General features: G+C 34.3%; 1 protein-coding gene across 2 annotated transcripts in view; it reads right to left on the bottom strand.

Moving 5' to 3' along the window:
- Positions 1 to 7,251: 7,251 nt before the first annotated feature.
- The window catches only part of LOC105266892 (protein muscleblind), a 128,951-nt gene continuing 120,449 nt past the window's right edge, over positions 7,252 to 15,753 (bottom strand). For both annotated transcript variants that reach the window (XR_892199.1, XR_892200.1), the window contains 2 exons: positions 7,421 to 7,505; positions 7,252 to 7,343 (listed from right to left, as the gene is read on the bottom strand). The gene's annotated coding sequence lies outside the window, so the exon portion shown is untranslated. The remainder of the gene's footprint in view (positions 7,344 to 7,420; positions 7,506 to 15,753) is intronic.

Below are 15,753 nucleotides of genomic sequence, written 5' to 3'. Positions count from 1 at the left end.
ACTTCGCGAAAGTATTCACCTGGAAAGTGTCGCAAGTTCTTTTGTCATTTGAAATATTAAAAAATTATTGGTATATTGACAAATAGTTGTAGCGAATATATTTTTCGAAATAATGGGTGCTTTGTTGAAATATTTTTAGTTGTAATATTTTGAGTTTTGTTATTTTGATGGGTAACCGTATTGAATGAACTCGGTGGTGTTATAAATTTTTACATAATGTTTATTATTCATAGTGTACTCGGAAATGTTGGGCCGCAACCAGTGGGCCTATTTTTTTTTTTTATTTCTCAACACATTTGATCATACGGACATCACAATGCTTTTTACTTTTTGTTTATTCTTCCAGTCCACGTTATTCGTTAATCTAAATCTCAGGGTGCAAGTGGCTTTCGAGAATTTCCAAAGCTGAAGTGATCGGGAATTTTTTAAAATAGAAAACGTCAAGTTAATGGAGTGATAAGAAATTATTCACTGGGAGGAGGAGAATCTGACATCTCGAAATCCACTTGTACGTTCTAGAGAAAATTTCTGTCTCTTTTTCTTCTTTCTCACGTCATTTGGTTCCTCCTCTACCTTTTTTTTCAACATGCCAGCATATTTGTACAATTTAATCGTAAAAACATTCATACCATGAGTATTAAAAAAAAAATTTGATTAAACAAAATAATAACTTTTCATTCAATTTTTATAAAATTTTAGATTTTTTTATTTTGACTTTAGTTTCAGTTGATGAAATCATAACAATAGTTATCTTCAGCTGCCAGTGGTTGTTTTTGGATGAAAAAAAAAACGTTGTTTCTTCGAATGGGTTTGAGTGCACAGTGGGATTGGAAGATTGCAAGGAAAATATTAATGACTGTGGTATTTCGGAAGAAACGGAGCAGTTGAATTTTTTCATTTCATTTTTGTTTTTTTTTTTTTTTTCGTTTGTTATCCACTTCAATGGAATATCAAAGATTTCACGGCAGTACACTTGTCACTAGCGCTCAGACTGAATGCCTCGTGATGATTTTCATATTTTATCCTCATAATTAATTGAAAAGGAAAATGAAATAGAGGGGAAAAAAATTGATAAAAATACTTGATACCGGGGACATTCAGTCGGGCACTGTGATCAGACCCACTTTGAAATTTATTCTCCTTAATCCGCCAACCACCATCCTTTCCTAATCCTATTACGAAATGATTATTACAATATCATTATTATAATATAATCTACATTACATTACTAGTTTCGAAAAATAATATTACAATATATAGTGTGTGAGTGTCATCGTTATGTATTCATCAATTAATTTTAATTTTCTCATCTTCTTTTGTCAATCCTTCAGTTATATCACTCGTATTTTATTCAATTCTTCACCGGCAGTGGCTGACCATTCGTCTCGTCGTCTTTCTATTTATCATCAACTACGTATTCATCATAATAAAATAAAAAAAATTTCACCAGCCACTGTGAACAATTGCAATAAAAAATTTTAATCATCGACCTCGATGAAGAATTTTATTGCTACAATTGTTGTTCCTTCTCACTCCTCAGCAACATAAATTACTGATTATTTATTCATATATCACTATAATAATTGTAGTGTGTAAGTGTGGATGTAATATCGCTAGGCGTATTTCTTTCTCTTCGTCACTTTTTTTTTTTAATTCTTAATAACAACCATTTTTTTCCACTTTTTTCTTGTTAATTTTTTCCCGTCTTTCACTAAATATATCACAAACTGCCCGGTGGTGGGTGCAGCTCTCCAATTCGCGTCGAATTGATATCCCGGTCGAGAATTTTCATTACTTTTTATTTTTTTTTTATTTTTGTGTCAATTTTATTTTAAAAACAATTCGAACACTTAGTCAGTGTCAGTCTTATCATATTTCAAAACGTCTCGAGTCAAGACGTTTGATGCCCATTCTTTGTTATTTTTACAATTCGTTGGGGATGGGATAAATTCTTTCGATTCGACGCGCATCCAAGTGCTACCACCGGTAAAAAGTATAACATTAAGGGATTACGTGTTAATTAATTACATCACCGTCGTTAATGCACATTCCTCCACGATGAATTCGAAATTTTTATTTCCCAATGATTGGATAATTTCGAATCACGTGGATTACGAAACATCTCACGACCCAAGATTTAATTTAAATGTCGTACTAGTAGTTTCTGCATATTATGCTGCCACAGAAGACTCCCTTTTACATATCATTTTTCATTTTAAGTGTAAATATCTTTGTAAATTCATAATCTTAATTATTAGGCGTTCTCATCTCATGTAGATTTTCGATAATTAATCGTTTATTTTTCATTACTTATACACGGTTTGTTTTAATTATTAATTTAGATTTTATCATTTTTGTTTTTTTAAGAACTTGTAGTCAAGGGGGGTAGGGGAGGGTAAACGATAGAGAGGAAGAGAACATAGGTGTAATCACAACGGAAAGAACACATGTAGAACTTGAGAGGAAAAAACATATGGGAATTTTCAACACCTGCGATAAGTCATGGTAAATAATTTTCAGCGTAATCAGTACAAATTGGAGGATTCCATCGAACAATTGGGAGGATTTGCGGATCCAGAAGATTTGCAGAGACTCCAAGCACGTGCGAGTACAGAGGGAATGGGACATAAATGCTTGGGATAGTCTATGAGCAGCAAGCTTTACGCAATTCAGCTGCCAAAAGCTATCTATCATGAAAAAAAATATATCCTCTACCAGTTAGAAGCTAATCGCCAAAGATAAGTTTTACCCCTGCAATTGGCTATTTTTATGCATTTTGCAGAAGCACTTTATGAGGAAATAGACGATTTTGAGTTTGAATAAGTTGTTTGTTAAATGTTAGTAGGACTAAAGTATGTGGGGAAAGAATTTTGTTTACTGGTTCTCCAACCATTTAAACTCTAAATTTTCTTGAAAGACCATTACGGTACTGTTGGGTAATAATTCTCAAGTTGCATTACGAGTTATTTTTGCGTATTATATAGATTTAACAGTCACTAAGCCACTACAATTGCAGAACCTATGGGATTTTCGAAATAATGTTGTGATGTTTTACACAAACCAATTTACGATAATAGTCTGCAGATTGCTGACGTTAATTACATTTAGTAATAGCCTAGGGTGAAAATATTCGAGTCATCAATTGCTATTGGTTATTATATTCGCAAGCTACACGTTAATACTCCATTAATTCCGTTTATTCCTCATTATTTTTTTGTATTTTTCGTTTTCGAGTTTCAAGTCCGACTGAAACATCATTAGTGATAATCGCCCCAGGGAAAACATTGAATACGAAACGATCGTACCGATCTTAGACTATTTTATGTAGAGTTAAATAAAAAATATATATCACCTCTATCTGCTATTAATCACTTTCAAAGGTCTATAAACTATTACTTAGTATTAATAAGAAACGAAGGAGCCGTGGACGGTGTTAATCATTCGTTATCGTTTTCTCAACTTTTATCAACTATGCAGAAACTCAGAAAATTATCTCCCAGGGGCGAGAATTTTACCTCAATTACAGTTCATCTTTTCTTCACAGCGAAGCCTGAAAAATTGCACAGCGGGCGAAAGCTGGATTGGGTACACACGAGCACATAGAGATCAATCTCTTCGATCATTGAAAAAACATCTCAATTTTTATTGCTCAACTGTTAATTCAACGCTCGATGTGTTATTGACCATTGAAAAGCAGTTCTACACGAACACTTAATAATTTTTTTTTTCTTTTATATTCAAAGCGCCGGCGAAACAAGTTCGAATGGCGAAAATCGCCGATAGGCAATGAATATTGAATTGAAAAGAAAAGAAAACAAATCCATTCATATCATGGCCTTCGGGCGATATTCCATCGTTCGAACCAACAAGATTATTCTTCTGAATACATATATATCTCTTCAACTGCCTTGTGATTGCATATCATGCTGCAGCAGCTAAAACCCTTGACTCAAGTTAGGAAGCTCAAAACTTCAATGGATCCGTTTGTTTGGGACATGTGGATTTAATGTCTCGTCATCCACATTTTAATATTTGGAGCGATGGGGAGAGGGTGGGTGGGTGCGAGGGGGCAATGGATTGAGATTTGGATTATGGCCACCGGTTTATTTTCATTTGAATCTTCACTCCTGAATTTTCATAGCGCTTGGTATTAAAGGGAAAGATATGTCACTATCTGTCAGATTTACTCTATCAGTTGCTAGTCAATACTTCTACGTATCGGCTTATCAACGAAAAAAAAATGTTTTCGCAATGAAAATAAATAATTCAAGCAACTAATTCTCTTAAGATAGGATTATTAATTTGGAAAATGTGAAATAATGAAGCGAATGAGATTGTACGTCTAATTTATCCCGTCCTATTTTTTAAAAATACGAATAATAAATTGTATTTACATTCTAAATTAGGGCACGGAGGAACTCGTCCGTCTATTAATTTTCGCCTATAATTTCTTCTTACACCATTCTATCCCCTTGTGTTTAAAGTTTATGATAATTTCTACCTCTCAACTAAACGGAGTAATAATTATTCCAAAAGTTTGATCGATGTCTCGACGATTTAGAACCATTATTTGGGGCAAAATGAGCGTTGAGAAGATTCTAGTCAACGAGTTGGGTGGTAATGTGATCCTCCACGTTTACCCAGCTACACAGCCAAATGCATCATCGCACGCATGTTCATTCCTTTCACATCACCTCTCTCCATTTCTATAATGGTGCTTGATACGAATTGAAATGCTAGGGAACTATCGAACGCGAGTATCAGATGAAATAAAAAAAAAAAGCGATATTTCTCCTCTCAGCAAAATTCTCCATCAAAAAACATATTTGACATTTTTTTCTTCAGCATAGGTATGCCTATAAAATTATTACGTTAAATGTTCAATCACTTATGATCACTCAATCGTCTTAAATTCATAATGTAATGTCTAAATTATTTACACTAATGATTTACAATTCATCAGTTGAACCTCCGAACTCATCCAGTCGTTCCTCATCTTTCTTTCCTTTAATACCAATAGTGAGTGTTTTTATTCATCAGTTATCATTGTTACTTGATTAAAAGTGGCGTTTGATCTTTAAATGCTGTAAAGGAACTTTCACATTACTTTTATCCTTCATATCATTAAACTATGATCCTTGCTTTTAATTAGTGTATCACCCGATTAACTTGGTGACGGAGAAAATAAAAAATAGATTGCGATAATGCGCAATGACTAGTTTGAAACGATTAATTTATCCATTTCTTTTAATATTATTTCTTCATTGTCGTAACTGCGACTGTCACCCGATACATTTGCCAGGAAGACGATTCCAGCATTGTTTATTGGACGGTTGAAAATGTTTTATACAATTCATTCATAAACTCATAATAAACTGTCATTATTTCACTCGAACATAAATCAATTTGTCTGAGATTTTTCCTATTTCCTCTGTGATGAATTAATCGGACTTATCACGATAATCGAAATGTCAATAAAAACTATTGGAAAATGGAAAATTTACTGGTCTCAGGCTCGTTTCGGTGTTCGTCTTGTGTTATGTATTGAGTGAGTTAGAGTCTAAAGCATTTCTTCTGTTACTCCATTACAATGAAACAATAATGTACATTGAATTTGTTTCCTACACGATGTCACCAGTTTTATAATAATAATAACCGATGATTCTATTGCATATATACATATCTTGATGGGTGCTATTGCACTCATTTACATGCATATAGTACAAACAATATAATAATTGAAATATTCCCTTTTTGTATTTTAATTCACCTTTATGTATTTTTTTTTTTGAATGGTGTCAACGAGTATAAAAATTCCTCACACTCTCAATAGTCTTTTAAACTACATCATTGACGCATTCTCTTGTTCATTCAATTTCACCGAACGTTGGGGATGACTCACGTGTCCCTAGCTAGCCTACTAACGCGATAGAGTTCACTATTTTTGTTTTGTTTTATTTACCTATATGCACCTATGTACACGCAATGGACTGACTCAAAAAGTCAGCACCGTGTGTTCATACGTGTTCATTTCTCCTCTCTCTGTATAAATAATATATTTATGTATATATATCTTTATTTTATTTATTTATATATTTATATATTGTATTTGTATTTGTTATGAAACAACACTTGTAATGCTCCTCTCATCTCTCTCAACCCCGCCGTTGGGTGTTTCATTGCGCGCACATATTTTATTACTCGGGAAACGGTGGGAAAAATCCCCGGAAGCGTGGATTTTGTCATTTTACTTTGTTTTTTTTTTCTCATTTTATTTGTATTTCATTTCATTTCTCCATGTGTTGCTGTTTATTTGTCATTCAGTGTACATAAAACTCAGAGATTCGGTTTGATTTTTTATCCATGAAAACGTTTTCCATGATAAAAAAAAAATATATCACTGGATAATTCAACACAAGTTAACAAAATAAAATTATTAAACAGAAGATTCAATACTAGTCAGATCAATTCGAAATTCTGCCAGTATTTTACGTATTGCAGTAACTGGAATTAAAATACAACATATCATTAAGATTACAGAATAATAACAAAACTATAGAAAATACTCGTCGAAACAATATTCATAAAAACTTTGTTGAGATGTGAAGAAAAAAAAAAGAACATTTGCTTAACCTAGTGGCCGGTTCAACATTGTCTGTGGCTGGGCCGCAGGACAGGAAAGACTAATCAACGCCGAGTGAAGCCATTGAAATTGGTAGAATCTGTTTAAAAGAGTCCAATGGATTTACTGCTCTCTTCGCATTCCATTCGTTCTATCCTCTGGCAGGGGTTAATGCAGATTGCAAATGAACGTGAATGGTTTCCTTCTACTCTGATTATTTCCGTCTTATTGTCATCCATCGGCTGTTGATGAATTTACATTCCAATGACTTTCGGCTGCTGTGGCATGCATTAAAAAATACAACCAACAGAAAAATTAATTCGTTCTCTCATCACTTCACTCATTCATCTTCCTCTTTTTCCTTTTTTTTTTTAATTCTAACAGCACCAGGATAAATGACATCAGCCGTGATACTCGTTCATCACGAAAATTTCGACGCTTGAAGGGATCTTTTTACTCTCCTTGCATTAATACTTTTGAAATTAGTGGGAGGATTGTTCTTCTTGGTGGCATTGATGGTCTCGTCAATTCTTGGCATGTTGGAGAGTCATTTTTTATTTCTCGGTGAAATTTTAGGGGCTCGAGGATGCACCGATGGCCATCAGAGGTGCCGGTGGTAGGGCCACCGGTATGTGGTAATATTTACACTGGGGTCGCATGCAGGCGCCTTTCACCGCGTCTCGGCATACGGTCACGCGGTTATCCACCACCTCCACGTTTCCTAAAACATTTATTTTTAATTTAATAAATGGGTGTATGATACCCTTAAAGATGGTGATTCTCGGAATATGTAGTTACCGTCATGGAGATGGATGAATTTGCAGGCGGGACGGTTGCAAAGTTGTCGATTAAAATCTTGGCACACCGGGAGGGTGTCCAGTAACTGAAATAAAATAATCCACTCTCTGTAATGCTCGATGTTGATTAATTCAATGGAAAATATAACGAAAGAAAGAAAAAAAAGGCAAAAAAAAAATATTTAAGGGGAAAACCTTATTAATATAACTCACACACTCTGTCTACACTCTCGCCGTCACCCACACTCAGACTCTCCAGTTTCCTAGAGCATGTATCCATCACATGCTCTATAAATTGGATCGTACGTGAATATTAAAGGTACTTAGAGCTAATTAATGTACGAGAGAACGACGATACGCTTAATCATAATTTTTGCCATTTCAATTTATTAATGGGCACTAGCAGCATCGTTCGCTTGTACATTATGTAGTATATGTAAATTTGCAGTAGAACGTTATTTTCTTTATTTCTTGAAAAAATGAGGGGTGGGGAATCCCTGGCGCTTGTATCATATTTCAAATTAACTTGCAAGCTAACCTTGCCTCGTGTGTAATTGTCAGACGGACGTTGGGTTGAAAAATAATTGAATAAAAACCCCCGAATTTTGAATTCTCCTCCAGATAATTTTGAATGCACTCTCAACACATTTAGTGCGAGAACGTGGCTTATGAATAATCAATGGGTTTCATTAGTTATTAATTCGCTAATTAATTCAACGAACAATTATCCAATATTTATATACTTATTTTGAATTATTCGTTGGATTAGTGAATTGTGCGAATTGGCGATTTGTGAGAGCCCTCTCCTCGGGGCCATTTTCACTGACTAGACTTGAATAAATCCCATGTATAATGATTATCAATTAACATGGTGAAATCAAAATTAAGGAAACTGCAATAGGATCCGGCTTGAATTATTCCCAATCATTATCATCCCCCAACAATGACTACAATGATAAAAACCTGTAAATATGTGTAACATATTACTCGGATACTCGGAATAGGTGTATTCGAAATGCTTGAAATGATAATAATAACGCACGAATATACATGCATGTATCTCCGACAGCGAAAGAAAAATATCGTAAAATCTCCCTGAAGCAATTTCGTATAATATAAACACGAAACTAAAAAGGATAGACTCAAGGAATGAGAGATAAAAATTATCTCAATACTAATATCATAAATGAAGTGAAGACAAATAAACACACAGGTAACCACGCGCATCTAATGGATTATCAAAATAATATAATCACGAAGTACGAATGATTTCGTAATAGAGCGTGACCATTTGAAATAAAATGAACGGTAGCTCACATATTAAACATCAATTTATAAGTGAAATAATTCATGTTAGCAAAAACGTTAGAGTAATAAGCATTAAACAGCCTACGAGATAATTGAACTGTAGTTATCCAAATTACGCTTGAAATAAAAAACAATATAAACATATGTTAAAATAAATGATGATGTAAGGAAATAATATACATATACGTAGATATATGTATACCGCGTTTAATGATATAAGTAAACCATTAGGTTTCACCATTGAAGCGTGCAAAAATATTACGCAAGAGTCAATAAACGGGTATTAAAAAACTATCAACAAATATAGTATAATAACACGGATTACTCATATCGCAACGAGATATAGTCGAATCCTATCGGATATCCTCGTCTATATAAACACTGTAAAGTATATTTGGGGATAGAGTTGCGAATAATGAAAAAAATTCTCTTGCAATTACCCAATAGTCTATAATAATATACAGCATATTAATATAGACTGTGATAGATATAATATAATAATTCGCTACGAACACAGAGTCTTGTCATGCAAATAATGGGCCCGGGAGAAGGGGGCTCTTGTGCTTGGGTGATAATTTGTGCAAACAAATTCAACCTCTTGTTACTTAAACATTTATAGAAACTTTAATGAAAAATTAAAAAAATTATCACTCATATTCAATTAAATAAACCAAGCCCTTGGACAAATGAATAATGTTAATAATCTCGTAACGTAACTGTAACTGTAACGGCAAAGTAGAAAACAATATTTTCGTAGGATTTATGATACTCAATGTTTCTTCTTGACACACGTCACCCAAGCATTTTTTTTTCTCTCATCGCCAAGCGCTAACTACCGCCGATTGGTTCGTGTGCGTGAGATATATCTCTGCTTTAACACACACATTCACACTCTACTTCAATAGCTAATGATGAATTTATCAACAGGTTGCATGAAAAATGACAATTACTACAAGAGAAAAAACGTAAAGGTAAGTGATCTACTGTATTTTAATTACGTTTTATCACTTGGTCATTGGTATTTATTCACTTGCCATTGATAGAGCTTATAAGAGCTGATAAAAATAAAGTAGGGCTTGAGGACCTCGTGTTCCACGCAACAAACCAAGATACAGCGGAGAGTTAGCGGGTTTTGGCATTTAAAAAATAGAATGAGGGTAAAATCATAAAGCTTTTTCAAATTAATATGTAATGTATTCTACTGCAAATAAGTTCAACACTATTATTCAACTGCCATCTCCGCAACCATAACGACACAGCCAAATTTTTTTATCACCGAACAATCTAATAATTAATTAACGATCATTACCGGTTAAAGAAGAGAACGAAAATCGCTAAGCTAAAGATATTATATCCCCCACTTAAATAAATACCGGACCATACATCATCTCAACGTTGCCATAAAAATAAAGAGGAACAATGTACAGCCGAGAATGTATAATCGTATGTGCGTGCAGATAATGCGAGGTAGCATTCATTCGGAAATATTTCCTTGTAATTAATTCAATGGACAATTCATAATTTTAAACTTTCATCTTCAACAGATTGATAATTATAATAAATGCGTATCAAAAGCGATTTTCTACGGCAAGCGAAGAGTGATATGACTTATGCGTTTTTCTGTAATGAATAAATAATAAAGTTGCACCAATTATGACAGCAAGGTCGCGTGCGATTTCGAGTGACATGTTGTTAATCCTTCACTCTGACAATTCATCGGAAAGCCGAAAGAAAAGGTAAAGACGGTAAAAACTTCTGTGATGTACATACTCGCGTGTCCAAAGTTCATTGAAACAGAAATCACCGAGTGAACAAGAGTGACTCATCGCGAATGAAATAATATTAATCGTCTCAATAAGATCAATTCGGAGATGAATAATCTTATGCTCCCAATAAAAAATGGGAAAAACACAGTAGGGGATATGATGAAAATTAATAAAGCGTGCACGGTTCAACTTGTCTCTCATCGAGTACACACATACGGTAAAAGAATAGGATAAAACGACGATGGCTATCAAGAGTAGTAATATAATAACGATCGTAATTATGATAATAGACAAACACCAGGTAAGGCAGTGGTTATTCGCAGTTATAGTTGCGGTGAGCAGTCGGTGAGGGAGACGCCCCCAAAAGCTACGTGTTAGCTAAGTCTAGTGAGAGACAAGGACATTTATCAAATAATATCTCAATTGCGAATTAATGGCTTGATTGTTCTACTTAGTCCTTATCACTTTCTATCCTTAAAGGTTAGCAGCATTAAAATATCGGGTTTGCATTATCAAACGTGTAATGTTTTTCGAATAATCAATCTTTTCAATCTGTTTAATCTATTTTTTTTTTGCAATTTATTGATTGTCAGGATAATATTGATAAACGTATAGTGCAAACCCGAGAGGTGGGTAAAAACTGGTTACAATAATGAGTCTACCTGTCCGCAGCTGTCTGTGTAGACGACACAGTGAGCATTTTGAGGGACCACAGGGGCCCCGACAGTGGCTAAGGCTGCTAAGGCGATCCACATGCAGCAAACGAGGCAGTGTTCGTACAATTTTTATCGTATTTCAATCATAAATATATATATGTGGATATATATATATTTTCATTACCATCCGAATAGCGAATTCAGTGCAGAATGCACCAAATCAAAGGGAGAGGCACGTTGAATATCCCCTCCGGGCACCCAGGTACATGTCCCAAATTATTTAACAACAGACGTGTGGAAATATTTCAACGTTCGGGGTCATATTGATTTATAGATTTTTTTTTGGTTTCGTGAGAATGATTTGATGAGTAAGTGATTGGAACAATTGGTCGAATGAGATGAGATGATTTTGATTGTTTTTTTTTTTGGTTTTTGTTTTTTTTTTTTTGGTTTTTTGCCAATCATGTACCGGGGTGATTATTTAGTTCAATCCAATATTGGGTGATGAGCGGGCATGGCGATGATGCGGCCGCAGTGCACACATACCAAGCCAGCATTTCAAAATATCCAAATATAAATTATTTACGTAATAATATCCAACCAGTAATGTTTTAGGTTTTCATATGGATACAGATACGACAACAAGTGGTGAAAAAAGATTTTTTTCGTAATAATAGAGGAACAATTATTGGACGAATTGAATTTTCAGTAACAAAAATGAGAGTAAAAAAAGAGATGTGTAGGTAGTTGAAAAGTGTTCGCGTATTCACCACAGGAGACAGTACCATTTTGGGTTTAACAAGTCCACCAATAGAGAAATCCATTTTTGCAATGGTGGTTCGTGCATAGTATTATATAATTATTTATTTGGTTTGAATTTGGGATTAAAACCATGTGAAGGCGACCAGTCGAGCAATCCAGCGTGTTGTCGTGAGAGATGCCAGGCCCAACACCAATTTTTTTTTTTTTATCGTTTTCATATAATCCATTAACACAGCGAACAAGAGAAGTTTCGTAAATATATATTTCATTAGTGAGGCAAAAAAAAAAATTTGGTAGGAATTATTGTGAGGGAATTGATGGATGCGTGTTGCGAATTTCATATTTGATATTACCGATGGTGATGCCTCCACAATCGCCACATGATGATTTTTTCATCATCAAGTTGAGCAAAAAAAAAACAAACAATTTAATGATTACCGATAATTTTGGATATATCGAAGACGTCCGCCAGGTGCACGAGTATTATCATTTAACATAATTCCGTGGTGGAGAGGATTCCGGAGAGGATAAGGATGAAGCATTCCAGTGATTTATATTGAGTTGTGAAGGGGTTGTAGGATGGAAGGGTGTAATCATTCAGTTCAAAGTCGTGCGGCGAGTCCAGGCAAGCATGAAACAGAAAGTGTAAAAAGAGATCATGAACGGATTAGCGTATCATGCATCATTTTAAATCTAAAAATAAGTTATAAAATAACGATAATTAGAAAATCATCGATTAATAGTGAATGGTTGAAATGATAAATCCACGAGATAAACCAAACGGGAGAACATCGTCATCAAACTGGAAATAGTTATAAAGAAGTGAAATAAATAATGAAGCATTAATGAGTGATTTGTAAAGTGAGGGGCATGCTGGAGTTTTGATAAGTGGCAAAATAATTGTAAAAATGGATTAGCATATAGACAGCGTGATACATAAAAAATCTGCACTCGTTCCTCGCTCACTTGGATATTTTGAAAGTAGCATAGGTGTGATTCTACCCTCGATTCCAGACGAATGACAACTTCCATTTGTCCAGTCAGCGTCCTGCGTGTACCCTTTAAAAGCCTGGATGCGGCAAAGCTGCAACAACTTACTCGCTAGGCGGAGATATGTGTTTAAGAAAGAGGAAATAATGTGCACTGTCCCAGCTAGCCAATTAGATAAATGGATAAATAAATAAATAAATAATGTAGAAATAAACGTGAATAAACACAAAGCGATTGGCACATATTTCTCTCCATAAAAACACTGTTACTTCGCGTATTGTCTACTCTGTATTCGTATTGATCTAGTGGGAATAAACGATGCGCCATATGAGACTGGCTAAAGCGGTTACATAACTTTTACAAATAACGATGCACGTGGCGTGTTTCGTGCACTCTCTACAGCATATGATACTGCTTAAAGCTGTTTTTCAACGTCGTACAGGAATGGGATTATCATAATCTAGCACCGAAAGTAGAAGATCATTACGATAAAACATTAGTGAATCTCAATGAATATGCACCAACGCTCAATTGTCGCTGATTAATAATCAATGAATAAACGTTTGCACTGATGTGGCGATTGTTTGGTGGAATTAAATAATAATCCACCTGTGCCATAAAACCTTGTACCTCTCACCATCATCGTATCTAAAGCGCTGAAAAGCATTGATGGAGATCATTTATAGGATAGTGGAATAGAGTGCGGGAAATTTTAGGACAACGTTTAAACCAGCGGACGTGATGGTTTCCGATGAGCGTACAATATTCGACTTTATCGTCCGTGGTACGTGTTGATATTCAAAGCAAATAAATGCAGGGATAGAGCTATAGAGATAAAGAGAGAGAGAACATTAAATACTTTATTTGTCAAGTTGAGTGATTGAGAGAATTTATTTTAGGCAATGTCGTTGTGATTGATTAAAAAAAAATTGAAACATTTTTTTCATTTTATTGTATTTAATGCATAAGAGGTAATTAATAATTTTACACACTTCTTTTGCAGTGAGATGGTTGAAAATAATTATAATGTGTCGGTGGGAGGGGATGAGGAGTGACGTAGAAACAGTGTATGGCACAAGCACCAAAGTCCGAATAATATTCAGTAATAATCCACTTAAATATCAGTTGTTTATTTCACAGGGAACATATTTAGGGAAGCAGGAAGCGAATAAGGCTTTAAATGATAGGCTATTCAGCAGAGATCGCAATATTCATTGTACGAGTAATATAATAATAAAAATAAACATTACAGGAATATTTAGCTGACTCAGGATAATATATAATCGTCGAATAGAAATAGAGAATGAAATAAGAAAAAGCATTAATAAAACAAATATTCTCATGCATTTATCAAGCATTATTATTACAAATACTGGCTGACTCCTGACGAATAAAACAAATCATAAAACACCCAGGCGTGCATATGCCCTGTAATTAAAGCGCATTCGATAATTAATATTCCGAAGGGCTAGTACCAAAATGTCATTTTATTACTCAATAATTCCTCATCAATGATTAATAACATTGATTGCCAAAATAGGTCACTTGCATTATCAGAGACTTAACCCATGTAATTTACATGTATTTTAATTGAGAGCAATATCCGCTTGTGTATTGCCTATTATTGGAGAATCAACGAATGCACGAAATTCGGCATTTGCATACCCGGAGTTACACGTAAATTGTGTTTTCTTCTTTCCAATAATACAAGTATTATATATAGGCGAGTGGATGTTGTGTATGTGTATCCAACAATGTACATGAAAAATTCAGAGACGGTACAGTACAGAATAATAAATACTACCTGTATGCATGTATATATCGTTATATCTTAGAATGTTAAATTTCATTTCATTTTTTTTTTTATTTTTTTCATTTGTATCTCTTGCACGTGTATATACGTATGTTTATTTATCTTCGTTGCACGCAAATAATATGCAACAATTTTATTGCGCAATATATATATTATTTTGTATAATATATATAAATCTAGTATTATATATTAGGCATATTTATATCAATCAAGTAGTGCTATTCATCAAATTTATCATCCCTCAAACTCTTTCTCTCCCACTCTCACTCGGTGTTCGTGTATCGTGTGCAGTGGAGTGTTAGTGCAAGGGAAGGCACTTCCGCTGTGTTCCGACGATTCTCACACACAAGGCCAAACACATTAATCTTATTTTTCATCATTTTTTTAATCCACCCTACCCTTATCCACCCCCCACCCAACCTTATTAAAACTCTCAATTAGTAACAACACACATAAACCACAATTTTGAAAACCAAATATTCTAATAAAACTATAACATTTATTACCCAAGACAATTAAAATAAACACTTCTTTAATCAAAATTTACCAACATTGCAGATTGACTATTCCCGGGCGTTTGGCGCCACAGCCCAACAAATTAAAATTAAATTCATTTTCTGAAAGCCTTGGATTGAGAACCAGAACCAGCCACCCTCTCTCTTGATGTTTATTCTTTTTTTTTTATCTTTTTATTTTTTATAAACTAACATTGAAATAGAGAACTCTAAAGTACCGGTTTTAGCAAGCTAGGCGTAATTCAATGAATTCCTTATTCTCCTTGAGTCTAGAAATAAATTTCAATTCGCAATTGCCATTGTATTTAATTCCTCGGTACGGAATAGGCCTGATTTTATTGAAATGACTATTTAAACTAGTACATAACCACATATACGTAGACATGTGATATAACATAAACTCGAGATGACTGTTTATGTGATTAGGGCACTATTTTATACTATACTATCACAATGGACGGCCCTCGTACAAAATTCCTTTCTAAGATGAAAAATGGTTCCAGGTTGTTTTTTCCTCCCACCGT

This window comes from Fopius arisanus, unplaced genomic scaffold (genome assembly GCF_000806365.1).
Source record: "Fopius arisanus strain USDA-PBARC FA_bdor unplaced genomic scaffold, ASM80636v1 scaffold00042, whole genome shotgun sequence".
NCBI lineage: Eukaryota > Metazoa > Arthropoda > Insecta > Hymenoptera > Braconidae > Fopius > Fopius arisanus.
Note: the sequence above shows the minus strand (reverse complement) of the source record. Positions and strands in the feature narration are given on the sequence as shown.